This window comes from Bufo gargarizans, chromosome 7 (genome assembly GCF_014858855.1).
Source record: "Bufo gargarizans isolate SCDJY-AF-19 chromosome 7, ASM1485885v1, whole genome shotgun sequence".
NCBI classification, from domain to species: Eukaryota; Metazoa; Chordata; class Amphibia; order Anura; family Bufonidae; genus Bufo; species Bufo gargarizans.
Genome location: NC_058086.1, coordinates 51,068,190 through 51,095,679, shown reverse-complemented (window position 1 = coordinate 51,095,679; position 27,490 = coordinate 51,068,190). Strand labels below are relative to the sequence as shown.

At 47.8% G+C, this 27,490-nt stretch overlaps 1 protein-coding gene across 5 annotated transcripts in view; it reads right to left on the bottom strand.

The window, feature by feature from the left end:
- PTPRF (protein tyrosine phosphatase receptor type F) overlaps window positions 1–27,230 on the bottom strand; it is a 196,640-nt gene extending 169,410 nt beyond the window's left edge. For 4 of the 5 annotated variants that reach the window (XM_044300616.1, XM_044300619.1, XM_044300618.1 and 1 more), the window contains exon 1: window positions 19,552–20,279. The gene's annotated coding sequence lies outside the window, so the exon portion shown is untranslated. Of the gene's footprint in view, window positions 1–19,551; window positions 20,280–27,100 lie in introns of those variants that run through there. The other variant, XM_044300617.1, reaches the window with a different exon arrangement.
- Between the last annotated feature and the right edge of the window lie 260 nt (window positions 27,231–27,490).

Genomic DNA, 27,490 nt, shown 5'->3' with positions numbered 1-27,490 from the left:
GAGAGAAGGAGCGCAGCGCTAAACTGCTGTCCGGACACATATCCATCAATCCCCATATTGTCCCCATTTGGATTATTATAGGCGGTAAGAGGCATGGGGCTTGGAAAGGACAATGACTCCTAATATGAGGGTGTGTGAGGCTCATACTGAATGAAATCTGGAATTATTTATAGGCGCGAGACCTTGAGCCATTTATATGAACCATCACTGATAAGCATCACCCTCCCCACAAGGCCACCACGCACGCCTCGCCTGCCATTATTCACAGCTGTCATTGTGTGGAAGACGACAAGAGGTAAAGTTATGTAAAATGTATCAATCGGCGGCGCGGAGGTAACACTATGGATACAAGATTACTCTGCAATAGATAACATGGAGCAGCAGAAGGCACCACGTCATGGCCGCCAAACACCAAGGACTGGGTGATAGCAGCTGGTCCTGTGTGGCATCATATCTGGTCGGCTCCATATCTAGTTTAGGCTTTGAAACACTGTATCAACATAAAACAGAGAGTAGCAAATAGGTGAAGTGGCTCAATGACAGTACCACGCGATAGGATTAGATACACAATATGAGGTATCGTATCTGGTCTGTCAGATATCTGGTATGGGCTACCATATACCTGCTAACTCTCCCAGAGCATCCAGAAGGCTCCTAGAAAAAGGGGAGAGAGATGTCCTAACCCAGGGTTGTGCCCGGAGGCTGCGGGACCAGACTGAGTCCTGGGTTCAACAAAATGTATACGGCAGGAAGGGAGAGAGGGAGGGAAGGAGAGAAGGGAGGAATGGAGGGAAGGGGAAAAGGGAGGAATGGAGGGAAGGGGAAAAGGGAGGAATGGAGGGAAGGGGAGGGGGAAGGAATGGAGGTAAGGGGAAAAGGGAGGAATGGAGGGAAGGGGAAAAGGAAGGAATGTCAGGAAGGGGAGAAGGAAGGAAGGAGACAAGGGAGGAAAGAATAGAAGGAAGGAGGGAAGGGGGAAGGAATGGAGGGAAGGGGAGAAGGGAGGAATAGAGGGAAGGAGACAAGGGAGGAAAAAATAGAAGGAAGGAATGGAGGGAAGGGGAGAAGGAAGGAATGGAGGAAAGGGGAGAAGAAAGGAATGGGAGAAGGAAGGAATGGAGGGAAGGGGAGAAGGAAGGAATGGGAGGAAGGAGAGAAGCAAGGAATGGAGGCAAGGGGAGAAGGAACGAATGGAGGGAAGGGGAGAAGGAACAAATGGAGGGAAGGGGAGAAGGAACGAATGGAGGGAAGGGGAGAAGGAACGAATGGAGGGAAGGGGAGAAGGAACGAATGGAGGGAAGGGGAGAAGGAAGGAGAGAAGGGAGGGATGGAAGGGGACAAGGGAGGAAGGAGAGAAAGAAGTAATGGAGGGAAGGGGAGTAGGAAGAAAGAGAGGGAAGGAGAGAAGGAAGGAATGGAGGGATGAAAAGAGACAAGGGAGGGAGGGAAAGAGAGAAGGAAGGGAGGAAACAAGAGAAGGAAGGAGGGAAGTAAGGAAAAAGGGAGGGGCAGAAGGAAGCTATTATAGGTTTAGATACATCAGTTTACTAACAGTAAAATGATGGGGAATGTAGTCCTACATTACCAGCTGTCACCCCTGATATGTGTGGCTGTCTGTTCACAGTCCGGGCTGACAGTACAGGACAGATAATAGACAGTGGGTCATGACAACACTTTCCAGGAGATCCAGAAATAGATGCACTCGGGGAGACTAAAAGGTCCCAGTTTCTCACCCACTGGGCCAGGAATGACACTATTACATGGAAACTGTGTGGGTGGACATCCATAAGTGCCCTCTACAGATAATATAACAGCGAGGGTGCCGACCATGTGCACGTTTCACTAATTATAGAACAGAGAATAAAACGGAGTAGATACTACCAGTGACATCTAAAAGATGTCGCCTCCTCACAAACCATCTCTACTCAGCCGTGGGGAGATCAGCTGCAGTCTGCCAAGGAGGCGAATAAAGAAGAGGGACGTACAGAAGATTGGTGTGAAGCTCATTACAGCAGCCGCCCCAGACTCTCCAGGGATCGCCAGCGACTCCTGGGAACCAACATGTCACTCGAAGGAAAACACTAGACATGTTTAGTAGGAAGAATTGGCTTCATCAATCCGCAAGTCAGCAAAGTGTACCCCACCTGAGGAGCAAATACAGGGAAGAAAGGGGCCTTCTGACACCCCTCCTGGTGCTGGTCCTTACCACCACACCTGCACCCCACCAAGGACAAGCTGGCCTGGCATGGTTAAGTGTCCCCCCAGGATGGTTCCTCTTGTTTTCTAACTGTGCATCCCCAAGAGTGATGGGGTCCTGCCCCAAATCCATGTGCTCCACACCAGGTGCTGCCTGTATTTTACACACATTTCACACCACACAAGGCTTTATCTTCCTAACATCTCCACAGTATATGGCTGAGCACATCAAGTCCCAGCTACCAAGCATCTACACAAATTCCAGGCCCAGACTTTGCAATAAACTCTGGAACCCTGAACCTCAGCAGCATCTGGGGAACTACAAGTCAAAGGCCACCCTGCCCAGCTTCCACTTGTGTGCCCTAGATCATGAGAGTACAGTCACTGATTAACCAGCTCTGCTCATGTCTGCAGCCCCCGGGGGCTGCCTGCTAACCATACACTCGCCCAAGCGTCTCGGTTAAACATTCGCAAGGACAGAGAAGGAGGTTTTTCCCATGAACACAACTAATTTATCATCTTTTCCAATGTAACAGAACTGCTTGAGAGGACAGGACAGACCCCCATGGCCTGCAGCCGGACCCCATATCTGCTCCTTTTTAGTACATGGTGCTTATTATTTAACTTCAGATGGGGACACATATTATAGTATATGTTACAATGTATGATACACAATAGGGTGAATTCTCATCACACGAGGTTATAGCGCCACAAATACTCTCCTGAACTTATAACCTGAACTTGCTGAAAAACCACAGCAAATTGTGGCATTGACAACACTTGCACGCTCGGCCTGAGCTCACATGTATATGGCGTTATCAGGAGGAATCGCCATGAGTGATAAATGACGATGAAACCTTCAGCTACCTGCACAGTGTGCCAATTTATATGCAGAAAGTCTGCGTTAAAAACTAACATAAATCTGCAGCATTTATTATGAATATTGTGCTTTTTGGGTTTATTTTAACAACCCCCTTGATGTCAATGGGGAAACCACTACATACAAGGTGTGGAATAACACGAATAAGGCCTCATGCACAAGACCGTTGTGTGTTTTGCGGTCCGCATAATACAGATGGCGTCTGTGTGCGTTCCGCAAATTGCGCGGGCAGACATTACTAACTGCCTATTCTTGTCCGCAAAAATCCGCAGTGCAGGTCAATTATAGACACACATATAGAATACACGATGATTTGGCAAATGACGGCATGGAATTACATTGTGAGTCGTACCCACAGAAAAACCGCATGTAGTTACCCGTCGGCTACCTGCATTTCTGCACCAAAAACCATGTGCTACTTGTGGTTTTTGGCGCAGATCTTCGCCTTGCATTGAAACTGGTGAAATCCACTTAAAAGAACCGCACAAAGAATTGACATGCTGAGGATTTCAAAATCCGGACGGAACAAGAAAAAGCAAAGTTTACGTGAGATTTGTGAAATCGCATATAATTTGCTGGTTCTGTATTATGCAGTTTTATCTGCATTGTCTGAGTAAACCCTTACGATTCCTCACAGATTTTCTAAGGCCTCATGCACCCGGCCGTTGCCCGGCTGTGGCCGAATTGCGACCAGCAAACAGCAGGTCCGCAATACATGGGCACCAGTCACTTGAATGGGTCCACAGTCCAGAAGGTCAGTGCAGAACTGAGTGCTTCTGCACCGGAAAATTTATTGCATGCACTACTTTTTTGCAGTGCAGACCCTCAGATGCAGATCACGGACCCTATTCAAGTGAATGTGTCTGCATCCACATGTGGCGGCCCTATGGTCGGTGTCCGTGCAGCACGGGCCCGGATGCCACACATTCGTGTGCATGAGGCCTAACACTGCTGTGGCTGGGGCCTCTTCTCATGGTTGCCCGTCCTGCCTGTAGTATGCTCCCCTCCCTCCTCCTCAATAATACCTATATTTTGCATGCAGCCCCCTGTACACTATAGGCCATAAGGTTTTGCAGGATGGGTCTCAGTTTGCAAATGAATTGATGTAATAGTGTTGGTTTCACAAACCCTCGGGTAAGAAATATTTTATAAAACGCTAAGTGACGGACGACTTTTTCTTGATGTCAACTTGTGGGAACAGACAAAATATGATGCGCCAAAGACCCCCTCAGAGCCCCGTAAAGTTATAGACTGTGAGTGGAATAGTAAAACGCGTCCGGCGCTCCCCGAGCCAAATTCTTATTAACGCAGTTAAATCATAAGACACGTACGTTACTGACACATCTTCCCCATTTCTGTGCAGAGATCTCTGGTCCCAAGAGCTTACGCTCTGATGGTGAGTTACGCCTTCATATCTATTGTTGCTTCTGGCTTGTGGATTTATGGCGCTGTGTTCTGGAAGGGGGGAGGGGGCGCTCCCTAAAACTATAACATAATGAGGAGGAGAGCTGCCAGCCGGGCGCGGATGATGAGCGTCTACCTGTCAGCTTGTTTCTTTCTTATCAAAGATGTAAAGCCCGCTTCCCGCAAGACTATAAAAGGGAAATATAATTATTGAAATGCATGTGAACGGTTTGGAGGGAACAATTGGGAAAATCCAGGTTATTTATGCCGATAAGAATTTCTCGCTAAAGCAGATTTTTACTTAAAGGACCGAAGTTCAAACGAGGTAATGGAGAAAAGTGCGCTAATCTAACGTGCTGCCGGGGTGTTTGTTCACATAAGTTTTCTGGATGGCGACAAGTTCGGCCGCTTTGCAGCCATCTTACTCCCAGTAAATCACGCAACGCTCCTCGGAATGGCTCGTGTGCCCCTTGATTAAACCCTGGTAAAGTGATTTCTGAGAGTAATGAAGGCTGGTGGCCGCCTGCAGCCATAATGGAGACTTTAACCCCTGGTGAGACCAGGGTAATGAATAACGACTCCTGGCGGTGACATCATCAGGTCAATACTCAGGGGCTGATAGGAGATGTGACAAGGGGTTTAGTCAGGTGGATCTACTACCGAATCGTCCGGCGACCATTTAATGTGTATTAGATCTTCAGGCTACATTAGTTTGGGGGATGTTGGAGTGTTGGGGAAGGGGCATGTTCAGTTTCAACATGCCTGATCCTATTGTCCTCAAGGCACATGAGCAGCGGCTAAAGCTGGCCAAACACTAAGCTAAACCCAGGACCCGCTGATCATCTAACGTGGATGGGGACTCTGCAAGGACGGCAGATGGACGACCCCTGGGCATAAGCCCTACGAGGACACAGACGTGAGAGAGGAGATTCTGCACTCCGGACCGCTCTCTGCGAACCAAGACTTGCTGGGATCTTGGGCCATGGGCGCTGCAGAGGAGGGGACCGGCCACACACTTTAGCATATTTGAAGTCAGTTTTGCTCGAGTCCACTTTGTTGTACTTTACGCCACATTTATCAAATGCCTCATTTTTGATAAATTAGTCTTATCCTTAGGCTACATGCACACGACTGTAGGCGTTTTGCTGTCGGCAAAAAAAACAATGACATCCGTATGCCATCCGTTTTGTTTTTGTGGATCCATTGGAAAATTGCCTAAAATAGACAAGAATAGGACATGTTCTATTTTTTTTGCTGGGCTACGGAACGGACATACGGATGCGGATGAATGGGTCTGCATCCTATCCGAAAAAAATAAAAATAGAACGGACACGGAATCAAAATACGTTTGTGTGCATGAGGCCTTAAACCGAACACTTTTGTCTAGAAAACCTTCTCCAGATTTCCCCCTCAATTCTGCTACCGGAGTCAGAAATAGTCTCAATGCGAAATCTGGAGTGAAGCTCATTTACATAGCTGACCACACCCACTTTTCCACCCAAGTTACAGAACTAGAATGTTGTAAAAATGCTAAAAGTCGCAAAAACCCTACACTTTTTGACGCCAGAATTCTTTAGTGAAGGAATGCTAAATCAGGAACTTCAATGACACTGAGTACATATGGAATTATGAAAAATGCTACAAACTTGTATTTGGTTGCATTTTTCTTCACTTCAGTAGCAGGTTTTTTTTTGTTTTGTTTTTTATGCAGCACGCTCTGGGTTTCCCACAGACTTTGCTATGAGGTAAAAAAAAAAACTCATGGCAAAAAAGTTAAAAGAAACAAAAAAATAAAAAAGTTAAAAATTACAAGCTGCCAAACAGCCAAAAATTAAGTTGGGAAAACTACACCAGTCAGGGACTGTCAATCAGTGACCGGAGAAGATTTCACTTCAGGTGCATGGACTGCCAGAGAGTGCACCTAATTTCCATCTATACACACTACGGCCTCATGCACACGACCGTTGTTTTGGTCCGCATCTGAGCCGCAGTTTTTGCGGCTTGGATGCAGACCCATTCACTTCAATAGGGCCGCAAAAGATGCGGACAGCACTCCGTGTGCTGTCCGCATCCGTTGCTCCGTTCCGTGGTCCGCAAAAAAAATATAACCTGTGCTATTCTTGTCCGTTTTGCGGACAAGAACAGGCAGTTATATCAATGGCTTTCCGTGCCGTTCCGCACCCATGGACGCCATCCGTGTTTTGCGGATACGCAATTTGCGGACCGCAAAACACACAACGGTCGCGTGCATGAGGCCTAAGGCTGAGTTCACACTTCAGTTACACCTGGTCTCTGTGGAGGCTCCAGGCCTAGTTTTGGCTCACAATCACTGATCAAACACCTGAAGTGTGAACGCTGCCTAACAGCGCCTATAGGATCTTCCACTGTCAAGCTGCCTCGTTAGTATCAATATAACTGTAACATCCTGGAAATACTAAAATAGGAGAGGAACCAGCGGCAGATGTCAGGGGGACACACAGAGGGTTAACTTATACATTTATCATATGCAACCCTGACTAGATTATCTCCGCTCCAGAGTCACCCTCCGCTGGCTTGTGACACGTTCCAATTAAGGCGACTAATTAGCCCATCGTTATAACCCCAGAATCAGATACAGATGCAGCTTTCTGTAATTTGCCTCTGAGGAGAAGAGACAGGAATGGCGAATGAGAAAATGACATGGAGACGAGGGGAGAGCACGGGGCGCAGGCAGCGGATAACAGGCCGAGCAGCAGGGCAGGCACTCGCGATTCACAGGACGGAAATAAACCGGGTTCACACTGTGAGAAGACGTCGTACAGGAGGACTTTTTACTGTAGGATGGAAAGTAAAGGCATATTCCCATCACAGACAATGGGGGCATAACGCTCGGATATGCCCCCATTGTCTGATAGAGGTGGGACCCGCACCTACAACGAGAACGGAGAGGGGACAGCTGTGGCTGGAGGACCCCGGATTTCCCAGGGTCCCTACTCACATTCATTTCTATGGGGCAGATGGAATATTTTCAGCGGCCTCATAGAAATGAATGGAGGGTGGCTGCGCATGCACAGTGTTCATTTTCCTGCTCTGTTCTCATTGTAGATATGCCCCTTATTGTCTGTAATGGGAATTCCCCTTTAAGTAACTACCACCCCCCCCCCACCACCACCACCACCATGTATCCAACAGAAAAGAGGGAAACCATCAATGAGCCTATATACCGGCCCATAGAGGACACTGTGCAGATTATTTGGTTTTACAAGATCACATATACATGAAGTTACTTCACCCGCAGGATCCTAAGGACACCATCACATATGGCAGATTTTGTTGCAGAAATTCAGCAGCGGGTTTCTCTAAAATTCACAGCAAAAACCGCCTGAAATGGGAAGATCTTTGTAGCAAAACTGGTGTAGGAATTGCAGAAAGGTTTCTACCCTCAATGTGCAAAGTCTCATGCACTTTGCTGGTATTAGAAATGCTGCTGGTTTTCCATAAGCAATCCCACCGTGGAGAATGCGCAGCATTAACACCATGCATGTCCGGTACCCTCATGGCAGAGACCCTCATAACTATGGCTGTGTGCACGAGCGATCAGCTTGTCACGACCAGCAAACGTAATGCAGCCCTCACCTGTGTGCAACTTAAGAAAAAATGTGCATTAGGCCTCATGCATACAAACGTTGTTTTGGTCCGAATCCGAACCGCAGTTTTTGCAAATCCATTCACTTCACTGGGGCCGCAAAAGATGCGGACAGCCCTCCATGTGCTGTCCGCATCCGTTGCTCCGTTCCGTGGTCCACAAAAAAAAAAAAATAACAGTTCTATTCTTACCAGTTTTGCAGACAAGAATAGGCCGTTATATCAATGGCTGTCCGTGCCGTTCTGCAAATGGCGGAACGCACACAGACGCCATCCGTGTTTTGCGGACCACAAAACACACAACGGTCGTGTGCATGTAGCCTAAGAGAAAGATCTGCATCTCTTCTGTGTTTTTGACCTGCATCTCATTTCGTCTCACAATCACTGATGAAAATCACTGAAAAAACACTGGGACACATTTACTAAAGTGTTTGCACCTGTTTTTAGTAAAAAAAGAAATGCTGTTTTAGGCTACATACACACGACCGTATGTGTTTTGTGATCCACAAAAAAAAAAAATATGCCTATCCTTGTCCGCAAAGTATAAAAAATAGGACATGCACTATTTTTTTTGCAGGGCAACAGAACGGACATACTGATGCGGACAGCACATGGTGTCTGAAATTGCACCTGTTTTGGAGACTATGGGGCCTTGTTTAGACCAATTTAGAATTTTTCTGACTTTCTTGACTTTTTTTCCCGAATTATTTATATGGATGCGCCTTTTTTGCACCTGAATTTGTTGCAAAAACAGTCTAATTTCTTCTCCACCCCAGGGCTGGTGAAGTGCATTAAAAGTCGCACTTTCCGGGATACATGGGACTTTTCTCATGCACAAATACATTCGACCAGTCTAAGTGAATATGAACCTGTCTAACTGAAAAAGCAACCACCAGAGGTCAGACTAAGGGCTCATGAACAACAACGTGTGCCGGCCGTGCCTGTATTGCAGCCCGCAAAATTCACTTGAATGGGTCCGCACACAGCGGAAGGCCACGGAAGCACTACGTAGCGCTTTGTGGCATTTCAGTCCATGCCTACGCACTGCAAAAAAAAAAATATATATTTTTGAGGGGTCTGGACCCATCAGCGCCGGTGACACGAGCCCTAATAAAAATATGCAGAGTATAATTTATGAACTGCTGTGTGACTCAGCAAAAGAAAGACAGCCGAATGAAATACGCCTAAAAACAGGAGAGCTTGATAAATGTTCCCCACTGACGGCGGGCTATGGTGCATGGCCATCAAAACACTGTATTATCTGCATCTAAATATAGATAGACAGGTAATGCAGCATCTATATTTTACTTGTTTTGCCACAGTTTGGGAAATGGCATCAAAAACCACCCATGCAGTGTGTGAACTCTGCCCAAGGATGCTCATTGATGCATTTACATCTAAAGGATTAAGTATTCGTTGCAGCCTCAATCACGTAGCCCAAGTGAATGCGGCCATCGCTGCGCGGTCAGTGAGGATGACATGGGTGGCACCCTGGGAGTCTGTGCTTGCTTAAGGTGAATAATTAACGGATGCCCAGATCGCTGCACAAACACCTGGCGCTATCTCGCATGCTGACGTCAAAGTGCAGGGAGAAGTGCGACCATAAACAGCGACCTTTGAGAGGTCCAACCGTCTGCTGGGATTATCTCGCAGCCGTCTTCATGAAGACATGGAAAGCTGGATAGACAGCAAGCATCTTCCAAACATAACCTGGAGCCTCTAACCCTACTACCCCAGTGTATGGCTGGATTCACACATGCAGTTATTTGAACCAAAGTCAGGAGTGCATTCAAAAGGAGTGGGAAATACAGAGGAAGAAGTGATTCTTCTCGGTCCTGTTGGTGCCACTTCTGTGCAACCCTGTGTGTGAATCCTGCCTCTAAGTAAGGACTGATGATTACAAGGGGCCCACAATCAGCCAGCTTCTGTCCACGTCTTCCACACCTTCGCCAGCTGTCTGCAGAATGCTCGTTTGGCCAACAGCTATTGTCCCCAACTTCCCCCATACACATGCATGCTTGCTTCAGCCAAGCATACAAGTGCTTTCAGTGACAAGATAGGAGAAGGCTGCCAGATACCTCTTATGGAGGCTCATCTCCTGCCAGAGCACTGAGATTTAATCTGACTGATCCTTCTTTCCTGCAATCCTGCAACAGATGAAGTTGTGGGTCCGGAGTCCTCAGTTCAAATTAAATTGCTGTCCTGACCCATAGAAATCAGCTGATGACAACCAGGACACTAGAAAGTGCCCCCCCCCCCCCCCCCCCTCCCGGTGAGGGCTGTAACTGCAGCCATGTTGGTTTCCCCCCAGGTTCTTACCTTACTGCTCTTCAGATACGGCCAGTGTAATGGGCCCTGACATATGTGGGTGACCCTGCTAGGGCCGGAGTATACAGGGAAGGTTAGGGATGCAGAATACGGCCTCTCTGCAGCCCTCACATCTGCTCCTAGGCCCCAGGTGTGATCTGTAATAACTCTGGTTTTATGGCATCTCTGCTTTGGCCCGAAGGCTCTGAGACCATAAAGCGCTGACAGGAAGGTGCAGAGGTCTGGACAGGTCACCGCCGGATAATAACCTTTATATTATATTACAGTGCACGCACCGCTCCTGGACATCGCTCCACACCAACCCGCAGGGAAATGACCATGAATCCAGGACAACCCCCTCCAGCTCCCCTTTAATGTCTTACATCTACCACCTTTTGGGCCACTTACCTCTCAGACAAGGTTATAGGTCAACTTTCCTGCGGGAGATCCAATATAAAATGGGAGGAGAGCATAACAAGTAACCATGAGGCCCCCATTCCACCATGACAAACTTTTAGCAATGGTTTAAAAAAAGTAATGGTGCGCAGAATCAAAAATGCAAACAGCATTGTATAAATTTTACGTGGCAGCTGATATACGTTTTACGACTAACTGCAGCTTATGTTTGAGTGGCGCTGGGCCCCATAGCAGCCTCCTACCCTGGTAGGTACATCCATGGGGGAAATCCTGATAATTCCATTAAAGGGCACAGTGGTCAGATCACCTCCTGGCCTGTCCACCCAGAATGGCTGATAACCGCGGACAACAGCTTAAACCGTGGGGTTTCGGCAGGAATGGGCGACCATCTAATACAGGGATCAGCACCCCAGCGTTTGTAAAACTACAACTCCCAGCATGCAAACTTTCTTGGCTGTTCTTGTAACTCCCACAGAAGTGAAAGGAGGATTGTGGGAGTTGTAGTTTCAGTACAGCTGCAGTGACGGAGGTTGCTGATCCCTGATCTGATGTATGTGGGTTCGTCTCAAGTCACTCCTATCGGTAGGGGTTGATAAGCATGTCGATGTGGAGGACCCCGGACAAGTCTGCAAGCAGCTTATTCTCATGCCCTCATTAAGAATACACGCACACTCAGTCGATCCCAGCATGCATGTGTATAGAGACAAAACGGACAGCAAAAACAAGAATTCAACTGACAGTTATTTGCGGTGTACGGCAAAATAGTGATTCGAGCTCGACAACTACAGTCACTTGAGTAGAGTTGTCAGGTAGTAAGTCCCTAGCAACCAGTCTGTGTCAGGTTAGTTGTATCTGACTGAATAGTGGGCTTCGGTGCAGCAGGACGTATTCTGGATGGGTGCACCGTAGCGGGCCACAAAAAAGTGCCTTTATCCTGTCCCCCGAGTGTCAGCGTCATTGTCCTGTCCCCCGAGTGTCAGCGTCATTGTCCTGTCCCCCAAGTGTCAGCGTCATTATCCTGTCCCCCAAGTGTCAGCGTCAGTATCCTGTCCCCCAAGTGTCAGCGTCATTGTCCTGTCCCCCAAGTGTCAGCGTCATTATCCTGTCCCCCAAGTGTCAGCGTCAGTATCCTGTCCCCCAAGTGTCAGCGTCAGTATCCTGTCCCCCAAGTGTCAGCGTCAGTATCCTGTCCCCCAAGTGTCAGCGTCAGTATCCTGTCCCCCAAGTGTCAGCGTCAGTATCCTGTCCCCCAAGTGTCAGCGTCAGTATCCTGTCCCCCAAGTGTCAGCGTCAGTATCCTGTCCCCCAAGTGTCAGCGTCAGTATCCTGTCCCCCAAGTGTCAGCGTCAGTATCCTGTCCCCCAAGTGTCAGCGTCAGTATCCTGTCCCCCAAGTGTCAGCGTCAGTATCCTGTCCCCCAAGTGTCAGCGTCAGTATCCTGTCCCCCAAGTGTCAGCGTCAGTATCCTGTCCCCCAAGTGTCAGCGTCGTTATCCTGTCCCCCAAGTGTCAGCGTCATTATCCTGTCCCCCAAGTGTCAGCGTCATTATCCTGTCCCCCAAGTGTCAGCGTCATTATCCTGTCCCCCAAGTGTCAGCGTCATTATCCTGTCCCCCGAGTGTCAGTGTCATTATCCTGTCCCCCGAGTGTCAGCGTCATTATCCTGTACCCCAAGTGTCAGCGTCATCATCCTGTACCACAAGTGTCAGCGTCATCATCCTGTACCACAAGTGTCAGCGTCATTATCCTGTACCACAAGTGTCGCTATACTGTACCCCAAGTGTCAGTGTCTTTATCCTGTGCCCCAAGTGTCACTATACTGTACCCCAAGTGTCCCCGAATGTAAAATAATCCTATCAGTGGACAGCATGAGAGGTAAAGACTGAGCTATGAGAGTTGTTGGGCACATACCTGCGCTGACCCTGGACATCAGTGCCATGCGGGAACCATAGACAAGTGAGGGCATCTAACATGGAGTCACATGACCCCACAAAGGGTGTCACCTGCAAAAACGTCTGGGTTAAGGGTGGCGTCATGTTCCCTCCTGCACCCAGTGAAACCATTATTAGCAGTTGTGGACTATCTTTGCACAGCTCATGTCAGGACAAGACTTCTATTCCCTTTGTGCAGGTGGGGGAGGGGTTGACATTAGAACAAACGCCTTCATTGTATCTGCCATACTTGTCCTCCACACAAAGCCCTGTGGGTGGTGGGTGCTGGGGGAGCACAGTCTCCAGGAATGCACTGAAACTCAAACAGACTCTCGGCCTCCTGTTTGCTCTTGTGGAGTCTGTGCCGAGGCCGATGCAGGTTTTCTACATTTTTACAGTCCTGAAGCCTCTTGTAAAGTGCCCCCTGTGCAAACAAAGGTTTAATACTGATGAAACGTCTGGTCGCCTGAGTGAAGCGAATTCTGGCGGTGGAATGCGGCACGGTTTCCTCAGTTACAATCACAGCATTGCTGAATTATTTCACTAATCCCCCAGTAAGAGCACAAGGCCTCTCTGCCGTCAGCTCCATAAGGATTTGGACCAGTATGGCACTTCTCACATTTACTCTGGCACTTCCCATCCCGGGGTCACCGCATGTACACGAAAGAGAATATAAGTTCAGGCGACTGCCCCCTCTCTGGTCAGCAATATGTGAGAACTGCAAGGATTGGCGCAGCGTTCATGAATACAAAGGGCTCGTCGTCAATCTGTCCGTGCGGGTGGAGATCTGGAAGGTGTACGGCACTGTAGAGAGGTGATGCGTTTCCACCTGTACGGCAACTACTGACGAACGCAGGCCGGACCTTCAGCTCTAAAGTTTATCGTATTTTCTATCAGATGGACGATCGGCGCACAGACAAGTTTTGAAAGGGACGGGACATGGATGGTGCCCATTTTTTCTTGCAGACCCATTCACTTGAGTAAGGCCTCATGCACACGGCCGTAGTTTCACTTCGCATCTGATCTCCATTTTTTTATCATGTCAATGAGGCCACAAAAGACGCGGACAGCACACTGTGTACTGTCCGCATCCGCAAGTCTCTACCGCAGCCCTGTAAAAAAACATAAAAATAGAACATGCACTCGGCCAGGATCTGCGATTTACGGACCACAAAACACGGCCAAGTGCATATGCCCTAAATGAGTCACGTGGGAAATCGGAGCAGGATGGCGACATGCCGAACTTTTCTCATCTTGGACTAACAGTCTGGGCAGAAAGCTCATTCTGAACTCGGACAGCACCAGATGGAAATATTGTCCATCTGAAAGGGGTCTTAGGTTTACTCCACAAGGGACGTAAATCCAGAACCTCCGAAAAATCTGACAAATGCCGACTTGTCAAGGATTTCAACCTAGGAATCTGTGGAAATCTGCAGCATAAAAGGAGTTATAAAAACCACACTTTTTTTTTGTGGTGTTTTACTTCACTTTTGTGGTTTTTGGGTCCACAACCTTTTTGTTCAGATCTCAGCATGGTTTGGGTACGAGTATTGTTTCAGGCCTTTTTCTGTAGTCTCTAAATGGAAATCAATGGTGGACAATTATTAACGGACTTGCGACCATTTTAGTCATAAAAAGGAGTCGCAAATTCCTTTTTTAACCAGTTGTGCGGCCATATTTAGTTGCACAGCCGGTTTTACGCTGTGTTCAGCAGGCGTGAAGCGGGGGCAGGACCCTGGCCCTAGCACATTTACTAACATTTACGCCCGGGAACAGGCGTAAATGTTAGTTAAGAACCACTCCAGCCCGGAAACGGCTGGAACGCTGAGCTGCAAATGTGAAACTAGCTTCGGTAAATCACCCCCAATTAGTTTTTCACAGGCCAGAAAAAACGTGTGCGTGAAGGAAGCATAATAGTGTGAAAAAAACCATTAACCCCCCCCTTACCACCAGCTGCCAGACACTGGGTCTGGACCACGAGGCGCTCGATCTGCTCTCGGAGCTCCGCTGGGCACAGATGCCAGAAGTTCTTCTTGAACCACACAATGAACTGACAAACAGGACTGAAGTCCCGCACTTCAGTGAATGTGGAAGAACCTGCTGTGACTATATCCCCATCGCCAGCGCCTGAGGGCCGGCATGGAGAGGCACAAACCAGCGCAGAGGGGGAAGCAGGGCCTACGGTTATTCTACAGGGCCCGGCTATATAGCAGGTCTTTCCACACCCATATAATCTGCTTTTTGCTACAGATACTGCTTGTGTCAGTCTTCACTATAGCCTACTTTCCATTTATGAAGCAGGAGGATCAGGATGAGCACATCTACAGGCCTTTTCCAGTAGAGCGCTTCTGTTCGTAGAATTATCAGAGCTCAGAGATAATGTGAATGCCGGTGGTAACATTACTGTGATATACTGTGCGAGTGCCATCTGTATACTCAGCACTGGTCGCTGCACCGCGAGAGGCAGGAAACCCCCGATATTGACCGTGTGGTGATACTCACCATCTAATTCTTACAGCAAAGTGTCACAACCAAACAAGGATCTCCAGGATCCATCAGCGGCGCAGCCTCTGGGCGGCAGGAAGACATTGTATTCTGCATCTGTATGTGAAATGTGGGTTCTGTACGTGCCAGTCACGGTGGGGACGATCTTTTCACTAGTTACAATGTTATTTTAAGTTCCCTATAAGTTATATAAACTGAAAGCAACTAAACTGGAGGAAAACTTTTACCAGGTGGCGTAATCCACAGCTCTGCTTAAAGGGGCACTCCAATCTCAGACATAGAACTATGATATGCAATCAATGTCCCATAGGTGGGACCCTGCGGCCCATGTTTCCACCTCTGTGGCTTGGAGAAGCCTCGGCCATCCTTCTAATGCTCTCACATAACTGCACCAGTCCGGATAGAAGCCGGGAACGAGAAGGGAACCTGACCCAGGATGAGACGAGCGGCGGCTGAGATCAGGCCATGCATTACGTGGACGCTGCCGAGACCTAAAGAGCGAATATTTACAAAGGAAAAAGCTGAACGAAATCTCATCGAAATGACTGCAGGAAACAGTGATTGTGATCTACACAGGAACCACAGGCCGATGGTGCATATAATAACTACCAGAGGGCACTTATAATGCGCTGCGCACGGAATAACTGCATGTATCCGGCTTAATGGGGCAAGATGTAGCAGAGCTGAAACTGACTTTACCTACACTGGCTATGTTTTGTGATACAGATAATATAGATGTCATCTGCAGTCCTATGTAACACCATAGATAACTCTCCGAGTACAGATAATGCAGATGTTACCTGCAGTCCTATGTAACGCCACAGATAAGACACCAGCACGCCCCATTCGCCTATAGCTGTGATGGCTAACCTCCGGCACTCCAGCTGTGGGAAAACTATGAAAACTAAGATGCTCCCTTGCTTGGCTGTTCTCAGAACTCCGTAGAAGGGAATGGAGCATGCTGGGAATTGTAGTTTCACCACAGCTGGAGTGCCGGAGGTTAGCCCTCACTGGCCTATAGTGTATAAAAATACATGACAATAACCATGTAAACTCATACACTGAGAACTGCCTCGCAGAGCTTGCACTCTAATGCTCTACTGGCGTGTGCAGCTTTGTGACTGGAAATAACGACTTATTTTGAATTGCGGACTGGTTTGACTGGTTCTACAGTTGCATGATGGGGCACATGTATTTACCTAAAAACACACAATTCTCATGCATGATGTGATGGAGCAGATACGTGTGCGGGGCCCAGCCATCATAGCGAAGCCTTCCTTCCTGTACCTTTAGGAGACAATCTCTTTTCGAGGGACTCCCTTAATAAGCCGATGTCCAGCTGCAATCTATAGGGGAGCCTGGCACTGTGTCCATTCTGCCTGCAGTGCCCCCCTAGGGGGCATTACACAATACACATTAAAATTAATGGACTCCCCATGTAATGCAGGGACATCCCAGGTCCCCCGGGACTTTCTTTCACTCGCGCGTCACAGATTTTGTCCGGATGCGTTGCGGGTTTATTGCGGGAAACCCATGCGAGTGTGCACGCAATTTCAGCCAGTTTTGTCTGCGATTGCGTTGCATTGCTCAGTTTTTTTCCGCACAAGTCCAAAGCGTTTTAATGTGTTTTGCACGCGCGTGATAAAAAACTGAATGTGGTACCCAGACCCGAACCCGGAGTTCTTCACTAAAGTTCGGGATTAGTGTTCTGTAGATTATTTTCCATTATAACATGGTTATAATGGAAAATAATAGCATTCTTTAATACAGAATGCAAAGTAAAGGGTCCCTTTAGGGTTAAAAAAGTGGTGTGCGCGATGAGGTCAGCGCAGGTCCTTTTGCATGTCCTGCAGGAAGAAGACGAAAACTGACTCGCACAGGTTTTCCGCAACGCATCCGGACAAAATCCGTGATGTCCGTGTGTAAGGGGCCTATAATAGATGAGGCTCCTGGGTGCAAGATCCCAATAAGGATATTCTCACATGGTTACACCCGGATTTTACTGTACTATGTGAACAGACCCCAACGTCTTTCCGGAAACCATCCAAGCGCTTTACTACAAGACATGCGGCATTCCCCGGGGGAAGTGGTTCTGTGCGCAGGAGTAACAGTAGCTTAACGGGTAAATATTTACATGAGGCTTTAGAATTTGGCCCTGGAACCAGCTGCATCACCCCTTGCGTTTATTCTCAAGCTGCCACCGACTACTCGTGTCTTTCGCCAGGTGGGGACATTAGGAACAGGTGGTTGGCAGCTCAGACAGCTGCAGCCAGAGCCTCATTTGTTAATAGAACTATTGATGGTTGGTTCATTTCAGCAACGTCTCAACGTGTTTCTGCAGCAAAGGAAGAGTCTGCACCGCCAACAGAAGACGCACAACGACAAGCAAACACCGGGACAACCGCACCTGAAGAAGTGACTCCAAGGACTGAAGCGCATTAGCAGTTATATGGCTTCCAGCGGGGTCTCCCAGAGGTACAATCCTAAATGTGCTTCTGCATTCAGACTGACCTGAACTCTGATGGATAGAAGGACACTTTTTGTAAATGAGCTTCAAATACCAACCGCTTACCCAGACCAGATCTCCTGCTCCGCCATACACTGTACGTACCGCACCATAGAAGACAAGTGTCGATGCAGTTTCGGGCAGACAACTCAAAGAGGCTTTGCTGTAGAGTGAATATTAGAACTGTATATAGCGCCATCGTCCTCCGGAGCAGCTAAGGACATGGCCGCAGTAACAGGGGCCCGACTTATACGAGCTTGTAACCTGTGTGGACTCCACATACCGTATGCATCAACTGAGAGCCCCTCATTCTACCTTACAGCCAGTGGGCAGTAACTTCCAACCTCTTCACTATGGGGGGGGGGGGGGGGGGGGGGGGGTCGGGGGTGAATAAACCTTCCCTTGCTGGGGAACCCCTTTATCTACTCCTTCCTTACCACAGAAGTTACAGCTCTTGCTCCGGCCATCGTCCAAGAATCCTCCTACCAGGCCTAATGATCAGCACAATTCATGGAGCCCCGTTTTGAAAAGGCTGCCCTAGGCAGGAGCCTGCTTTACTTGTACAGTTAATACATAAACCTGTCAAACTCTGGACCCAGTAGAGTATATGCTATGGAGGTCAAAAGTTGAATTTGTATGAAATGGTCACAAAGCTCCTGTTGCTTTAAGAGACACCATCTTCAGGTATAAGAGGCATATAGTGCCCAGACATCTAACCAGCGCTCATCCCGCCCACAGTGACCCTATAAAACACCTTTGAGAGGCGCTGCCATCCATGATGAACAAGTATTTGTGCCAAGTGAAACCTCCAGCCTCGCACGTCCTTGGTCTTTACCCTAGTGCTGATAACAGAGGGGCAGTGCCATGCACTCACACTTCTCCCTTCAAAACTGCTGCCCTGAGCGGATCAAGGCTTGCAATATGGAAACAGACCAGTGATAATGGGACGATTAACCCCTTCTGCTGCACCGATGCACTGCAATGCGTTACCTGCCCTCCTCATTACCACTTTAGAAATAAGAGACTCCCTTGGCTGAGTCTGGGAAATAGACTAATATGGTGTTTCTGGCCCTATTCCCAGCCATAAACACAAACTGCAGTATTACAAGGGTATACAATTAACTTGGCACATGCAGTCAGGAGGCTTTCTCAGGGGTTTTCTTTTTTTTTTTGTTTTGCCTGTGAATCAAAGAGCAGCAAGGAATTCCAGTAATTGAGTTTCTAAACCGCCCCCCTCCAAATTGAAGCGAAGAGGAGAGCATGTCCCCAAACGGATTATGTCTGAGCAGAATCGGGTCCGTTCCCAGCGTCCAGTGGGATTACGTAGATTATTATAGAACTTCCTACAATCCCATCTCCGCCCCATAAAAACTCTTTCCCACACTTGGGTCTTTGCAGCAGGGAACCGGGGCCCTATATCCCTCAGTGTGAGGACCCCTACCATACAGCTATATCCGGTCACTATGCTTCAGTCCTGGATACTTTTATTTGGACACTTTTAGGCAGGTGTAGGATGAAGGGGCCTTATTGCCTGTTATGAGCCTGCCCTATTCCAAGAAAATGTGGGCTCAATGTTACTGGCAATGAAAGGCAGATCTCACCAGGACAGCCTCCCCTCGACCCAATGCCAAGATCAACCAATGGAGAAAACTGGCTCCGCCATATCTTTGTAGACACAAAAATTATGAGAAAGAGGCCATATCCAGAACACAGGTGCAGGATAATAACCCGGGATTACAGGAACAGATGAAGAACATGTACAACTTATAACTAGAGACCAACCTGATGGATGGAAGCAGTGTTCAGTAGCTCAAGGCACATGGGGTTTTATATATGAATATCCACTTCTAATTCCCGGCAAGCAAAGAGACGTTTCCAATCGGCGGAGAGCAGAGATCCAGCACCTGCTCCGGGGGGTGAATCCCTTTCTTTTATTCCAAACACAGGAAAGAATAAAGCCCAACAAAGGGTCTTGTTATACCGCTCATTGATCTCCTGGAGCTGAGAGAGGAAGGAAGAAAAAGGGAAACCGGAGAAGGTTTTTCCTTAGTTATATCCCAAACGTGATGTTTAATCCAAGAGCCGGTGAGAAGGACCCGACATCTCCAAGCTTTTCCCCCACTTGTGTGACGAGCTGTGTCTCCCTGAGGCTGGAGAGCAGGGTTTACCTGTAACAACTCCCAGACTATTGCTTTTTCCAACCAGCCGGCTCTGCTGCAACAACAAGAAGCTGGGCTCTGCTGAGTGTGACCACCTCACCCGCCCTGAGCAGGGGTTTGGCTTCACTGGAGATCCACGCCTTTCTCATTCACCAAGGCTTTTGTTTGACTTTGGAAAAAAAAAATGTTAACTATTTCACCCCAGAGAGGAGATTAGGATTTGCTTGACTTGCGCTTAATACAAGACATGATCCTGGAGTAGAAATCGATGTCGACGAGAAAAGAATAAAGACTTTCTTCAAATAAGAACATTTCTGGAGGTGAAGATAAAATCCGGAGGTTTTAGATCAATCAAAAACAAACTTGAAAGCTCCAGAACACATTATTATTAACGATTTATGTAAAAACTGATATTAATTATATTAGAACTTCTATTTATTTTTTATTTATTGTATTTTAATTCTTTGTGCTGCGCTCTATGGCTCGCACCTATCAGGATTGTTTCATTGTTTCTTATGAAGCAATTATGTTTTGGAGTTTATTTTGCAACAAACGTATTGAATGTTGCCAACTGATTGTTCTGAGTTTGTGGCGTTACTTTTGAAGAGTTTCTGCAAAATCCACGGTGAATCTACTATTAAAAATGAATGGGAACTGATCCAAGCCAAAAACCATGAGTTGAAAATGCAGTTTTATATTGAAGTAAACACCCGCTGGTTAAAAAAGCTCTAAAAACACAAAAAAGCATGCTGAGAAAAAATGAGCAGTTTCTGTGCTGAAATTTGGATTTTCAAAATCTGTTGTGTCAACATAAACTTAGGCTAACTGCCACGGGTGCAAGATTTAAAACCGAAAATCCACGCGGTTTATCATGCGGATGTCTGTGCGTCTCCGCTCCATACACTGCATGTGTGGATTGGATGCACATTTTCCTCACATCTCACCCTTTGTCTGTCACAAAATCTGCTGCATATCCCATGGCAGAAACCGCTGCTGTATTGAATGGAGCTAAGACACAAGCAGGTTCCGGCTGAAGATCTGCGAGCGGTCTGCGCGGTGACTGCGCCAAGAATGGATCTGTACATTCTTGGCGCAGTCTTGAAAAACCACGTGGCAAAAACGCTTGGCCGCATGAATTGCAGTGGGGCCTCTCATTGAAAACAATGGGAGGCAGTTTCAGAGCAAATTCGGCCCGGTTCTTGGCACAGAATTCATTGTGAAACCTGTGACCAAAATCCTCCATCTGAACAGAACCAAAGGGTGAAATCTGTTGTAGATGGGATTTGTCTCATTCACGAGAATCTGCGCATTATCTGTGATGTGTGCCTTACAGCTCCCACATTTTATATTGGAGAAGGTGCTGAGCAGTCAGACGGTGCAATTAAAACCGCATCCAGAAAAGTACGGTATGCTGTTTCTCCCGTGGTTATGAAACATTGAAATCGGTGGCAATAACAAATGCGTCTTTTATGTGTTTTAACCTCAGCCAACCGAGCCGTCTGAATATACCCTTAAGTTTAGCTCTTACGCTTTACAGCAGCAGCCGGTGATGTTCAGATACAAGTTTTTAAGGTGAAGTTCACACTTCAGTTATTTGGTCAGTTATTTCCATCAGTCATTAGGCCTCTTGCACACAAACGTGTGTGTCCCGTGGCCGTGCTGCGGGCCGCAATGCACGAACACTGACCATGGGGCAGCCGCATCGGATCACTGACCCATTCACTTTAATGGGTCCGCGATCTGCAAAAAGATAGGACATGTTCTATCTTTTTGCGGAACGAAAGTATGGGACGAAACCCCACGGAAGCACTCCGTAGTGCTTCCGTAGGGTTCAGTTCCGCACCATTCCGCATCTCCGGATTTGCAGACCCATTCAAGTGAATGGGTCCGCATCCGTGATGCGGAATGCACACAGAACGGTGTATTGCGTATCCGCAAGAGGCCTTACACCTGATATCTCTGGTTTTGGCTCACAATAACTGGTGGAAATAACTGATCAAATAACTGAAGTGTGAACTCAGCCTAAGGGCTCATGCACACAAACGTGTACGCCCCACGCCCGTGACTGCAAATAGCGGTCCACAATGCACAGGCACCTGCCGTTTGCGGATGTGGACCCATTCACTTGAATGGGTCCACGATCCGCTAGATTCAGTCCACACTGTATAAAGATAGAACATATTCTTTTTTTTTTTTGCAGTATGGAGGCACGGACCAAAATCCCATGGAGGTGCCCCATACTGCTTCCATGGGCTTCCACTCCGTATCTTGCAGATGGAAAGACCTATTCAAGTGAATGGGTCCACATCCGTGATACGGAACACACACACGGCCGGTGCCCACTGTTTGCAGGCCACAGTACCGGCACGGGCCGCACATGTTGGTGTGTATGAGCCCCAAGTCCCATTTCATAGGTATGGCTGGTTAGCGACTCCGCCCATAACCACACCCACTTGACACCACAAATGGCGCACGCAGCTTATGAGCCATGTCTTATGAATGAAGGATAAGGACTGTAATTACTTTCTATGCACATTTATTATATAGAGTCAGATATTTTCAGCGCCTGTCACGCTGCATCTGGGTATTTGGATTATCAGAAATATTTCTTACGTTGCAGATTCCTCTCGTCATTTTCCAGGGACACCTCTCGCCTCCACTACATCGGAGGAAATGTGTGACCCAGATACTACACCACACAACACATGAAATGGCACAGATTATGTAAGAATTGCACCGGAGGTGGTTTAAGTGCACTGATAGGTGGCGGCAGGTTTTAGGCTGGGGACGGGGGGCGCGTTGGTCGCGGTATGTCGTTTCTGTGGTGCAGCTCAGGCTCCTCTATAAATATTCACTTCTCTGCTGATGTTATAATTAGATTAATGAGTGAATCATGCTGATTATATATTACATTATAACTATATATCACCTCACATTCCATTATATCACTTCATTACCATAAAGCACAACTGCCGCTTACCTTACGCAGGGATTTTTGTGCTTTCTTAGGTCTTTTTTTTATAGCCGGACCCTGGTACTGATTCTGCAGATGCTCCATTGATACTGTACATCTGTTCCAAAGTAAGAGCACTCATCTGAACGGGGACGGGTCGTTTCCAGGTAGACTTTATAAACTAGCATTCAGAGATTAGCAGCGATGGTGTACAAAGGGAGCAGATAAACCCCCCCACTGCTCACTCACTAAATGGAGGCCCTCTCTATGGGAGAGATTGATTGCCTGACAGCAGAGACAAAGGGGAGATGATGCCTTTTCAGGTCTCCGCAGGGTTAAAAATGTGACACTTCCAAACAAGAGCAGCAGTACAAGCCCTGGGCGACTGGAGGGTGCAGGGCAAATGGGTGACCAATGTACGCAGGGCAATAGGAGCGCGCAGAGTCATGGGTGTGACTGGCAGCTGCATCGGGGTTGATGGGGCTGTTGTAGGAGGTGCAGTGACTGGAATATAATGGGGTCACTGGAGGATGTTGGGTAGGGTAATATGGGGCGACTGGAGTATGTAGGGTGGCTTGAGCATACAGGGGTCATTGGACGATGTTGGGTGGAGGGTAATATGGGGTGGCTGGCAGGGGCGTACTGGCCATAGACCTTACAGGGAAATTTCCCGGTGGGCTGATGCCTAGGGGGCCTCCTGGGCCCTGCTCAGTGCCGGCCGGCCAGAAGTTTTTGGGGATGTATTTGGTGCTGCTGGCAGTATTGTGTGATAGACTGTGGTATTTGGCTCTATTGGGGCGGTATAACGTGCACAATATGGTATTGCTAGCCTTGCCTTCCATCTATTTGGACCCAACTACAAAACAGGGCCACTTTTAGTATTTTTTCCAGGGCCACTTTAAGTTCCCAGTCCGTCCCTGGTGGCTGGGGTATATTGGGTGCTCGGATGGTGGGGGTTTTGGAGGATCATGCAGGGTGACTAAAGGCCCAGGGCGAGGACCAGTTACTCATTAGAAAACAGTTGTTGTGAAAGGCCTAGCAATGCCCAGTGCGGGCCCCGGGGGCTCTTACTAATTATATTCACAATGAGTCGGACCTGTTGGAACAGGATGTCAGGAGGAGAAGGCATTTCATTTCAAAGGCCTAAATTTATTGGCGATTATCTGCACTGAAAAGAGAGGGTGTAAACTCGTCATTCTCCTGATGAGGTTGAGATAAGGGGCAGCGATACCTTCTGATGGGCGATCAGCAGCCCGGCGGACGCCGCTCTACGATTACAGTCCAGGATGCTGTTTCTGTATTCACCTCATCTTGTAATTATTTGTAGATTCGGAAGCTAAAGAGCCGCCATTCATCTGCTGTAACGGATTATTCCGATGTTTTGGAAAATGTCAGGGTAATTTTTATGAATTTTTTATTTATTTTCACTTTGACGACTCGGAGCATCCGCACACCACCGACGGGCTGACATGTTGTACATTCGGTCACTTACTACCATTCTACAGCTGACCTTCTGACTGACCCCCTATATACATGAACGCTTAGTCTGGCGAACCATGCATGCATTCTGAATGATGTGGCGGTTTATATTGTTTTAGGACAAAGGAGTGGACATGTCAAAATTCAACATGCCCAATCTTTTTCCCCTGACTTTAGACCCCTGTACACATTATCGTCGGTGGACAGTATGAGGTTATGAGGAGCATCTGCCGCTCCCTATGATTTCAGAGGAGAGAAGAACTGGGCGCTCTCTGTTCTCCAAAGAGATAAGCGGCCGCCAGCTGTGTCTGTCAACCGCGTTCTTCTTTCTTCCCACTGAAAACACACACAAGCTGGAGGGTGTATGTGTATGGGAGAGATAGTTGTCAGACAAGCGGTCATGTGGCTGACAACTAGGGCACCTATAGCCTGTATGCACATAACGTACAGATGGCTGGCCGGTCCTGGAGTCGGCGGGTGCAGCTGACCTTAGTCTATGTGTATACCCAGCTTTAATGTACGGAAAGGGGTGTAGCTAAAGGCTTATGGGCCCTGGTACAAGAGTTCAGCTTGGGGCCCCGCTTTCTTCAGTGCTTTGTGGCCAGGGGCCTTCGTGCTGCCTAAGGCAAAAATTGAAACGGCAATCCCCCCATGCCAAATTCTTGACCTAACCCCTTCCCTCCAGGTGTAACTTGACCAGCATGCACTTTCTATAATACCGGTGTCTTCTTATACAACACAAGGGTCTTTGGGCCCCCTCAGGCTCCTGGGCCCGGTAGCGACCTCTGCACCCCCTATAGCTACGCCCCTGATTTTTATGTAATAGAACTGAGGCATCGTAACAGGATGAGCAGGAATTTACAGTCCGCTTCCTGCAGTGACCCACAATACTGAACAACATATTGCAATCAGGACTCTCGAAAAGCTGGGTGGTAATGGCGACAGACTGACTGCCTGTCACCCAGCTTTCCTAGAATCAGATATCAGGGGACTAATCTTTTGGGGGGTTTTCCTCATTTTATTGGTAAATGCTGTGAACCTGTTTGTTGCTCTCACAGATGACAGCGCTCGGGAACCGCCTGAAAAACGATATCTCCTGTGATGTGCGGACAGGAAGCAATGGCCGGGGGCCACAGAAGCCACACCAAAACACAATGGAAAAGTAGTGTGAGAAAATGCAACATGTAAGACACCAGACAACACACAGAGCCCCTGGGGCCCTTAAGAGAATGTACCGAGAAGTGTCTGACATGAGAAAGCACGAGGGTGAAGGAGAACACGGCAGGGACCCACGAGGGTTAGGCTACTTTCACACTCCTGTTTTGGGTGGATCCGTCATGGATCAGCAAAAATGGATCTGTTACAATAACAAAACCGCATGCATCCGTCATGAACTCCATTGATAGTCAATGGGAGACAAATCCGTTTTCTATTGTGTCAGAAAAAAACATTGAGTTACATTGCGTGCCAGGACGGATCCGTTTGGCTCAGTTTCGTCAAGCGAACACCAAAACGCTGCAGGCAGCCTCCAGAGCGGAATGGAGACTGATCGGAGGCAAACTGATGCATTCTGAGCGGATCCTTTTCCATTCAGAATGCATTAGGGCAAAACTGATCTGTTTTGGACCGCTGAGCCCTGAACGGATCTCACAAACGGAAAGCCAAAACGTGAGTGTGAAAGTAGACAAACTACAGCAGGGGCCCTGGATATATAGTTCAAGGGGCCCTAATGCTATATTGGACCAGGGGTGTAAACACACAGTGCAGTAGGGCTCTGCAAACATTGGGTAAATGGATTATTGCTGGATTCCCTAGGTAAACAAATATGAATAAATGCGCCCATCTACCACAACAAGGTGACCTCTTACAGATGGGAACCTGCTCCAGGACCCCTCCCTGCCCCCCGCGACTAGGCTTCCAATGAATGAATCCAGCTATACTGTGTATGCGCTAATTAAAGAGAGTCCAAAATGGAGGCAGCCGCCCTTCCGTACGTACAATGCAAAAACAAGTCAGCACATCCTATAGAAAGAAATGAATGCACAGGTGCGTGAACACGGCGGCTGAAATACAAAAGCAAACCCGAGATGCGGCGGCACTCTGCAAACACTGAATATATGAGGCCTGGGCCCAGGGAGATGGGAGTTTTACAGAAGGGTCCCGTGTTCATTCCCATAGTGAACACAGCATTACTAACATGTATAATCTGTACATTCAGTGTCTGCACAATTACTGCGTTTCACCATTAGACCAGGGGAGCAGAGGGCCCTATAGCAATAGTCAGAAAGGGCCCCTCTTGTACACTGTGCTGCAGATATAACATGGCACCCGCTGTAGAGTAAAAGAAATACCACAAGTGGTGAAGGATTTCTAATCAGCGGAAAAATCCAAATGTCAAGATATCATTAAAGCCAGTAGAATGTATAAGGTAAGTTATCTAATGCAGGGTAAGTGATCTGCCAGGACCCGCTTTCATGTAATGTAGTAAATTCTAAGTTTTAGTAGGAAATTCCACTTTCCTGCACCTATCCTAGGCCCCCCGTTCTAGAAAAGCAGAGTCGCCCAGCGATCCTGCCTGTTGGGCTCGGCCCCCCATTCATATCACTACATAACTAGGCAGATTTACCACAGAGGACCCCTGTGGGAGGTGTAATGACGACCATGCTTTAGTCACCCAGCTTTCCCGGAAACAGAAATCACTTAAAAACAAATTAAAACAAGACACAGCAGGAACGCTGACCTCAGTCACAGAGCTGGATACAGGGAGACCAATGGCATGAAGGTCCTCAGCACTTTCTCTCGGCTTCTGGGTCTTCCTCCACTCATCAGAAGAAAGCGCTCGCTGCAAAATCCATCGTTTCTACACGGCACAGTGTCCTTGATTTCCTATTGATGGGAATGAAGAATAAACAATGGAAACTGGTTAAAAAAAAATCTAATATTAATTCTGACATAACATGGCAGGGGATATGGGTGTTGGGCTGGGGCGACATCCCGATCTTGACCACGATCAAAGACTGCCGCCGCTGAATGCTCGACTCACAAGGTGCTGAGACCCCAGAATCATAAAAAATCTGCTGCATTTTTTGTGATATTGGGGTTGTGGTATCTTGAGAGTCGAGCCGTGACC